At 40.5% G+C, this 301-nt stretch overlaps 1 protein-coding gene across 6 annotated transcripts in view; it reads right to left on the bottom strand.

The window, feature by feature from the left end:
* The window catches only part of CFAP70 (cilia and flagella associated protein 70), a 93,871-nt gene that overhangs the window by 10,309 nt on the left and 83,261 nt on the right, over nucleotides 1-301 (bottom strand). The window lies entirely within an intron of this gene.

Here is a 301-nt window from a genome sequence, read left to right as displayed (position 1 = left end):
TGTCTGGCGAGCGTACGTGCCCTATAGCAAAAAACTCTCAAAAATAAATAAATAAATAAATAAATAAATAAATTTCATAATGCTCAAAACAAACAGAAACATAACATACTAAATACTTCATACAGTTGGTTTCTCATACTTTTTTTTTGGAGAGGTTTTTGCTATAGGGCTCATGCACTCACCAGAAAGACAGAGAGAGACAGAGAGACAGAAAGCAAGAAATCACCCCCCCCAGGGGGGATGGCCACACCACAATCCCTTCTCCTCCATTCTCCTCTTGGGCTCTTGAGCACGAACGCAC

This window comes from Tupaia chinensis, unplaced genomic scaffold (genome assembly GCF_000334495.1).
Source record: "Tupaia chinensis unplaced genomic scaffold, TupChi_1.0 Scaffold148012_1, whole genome shotgun sequence".
In the NCBI taxonomy this organism is placed as follows: Eukaryota; Metazoa; Chordata; class Mammalia; order Scandentia; family Tupaiidae; genus Tupaia; species Tupaia belangeri.
The sequence above is the reverse complement of the archived record's forward strand: the minus strand, read 5'-3'. Positions and strand labels throughout refer to the sequence as shown.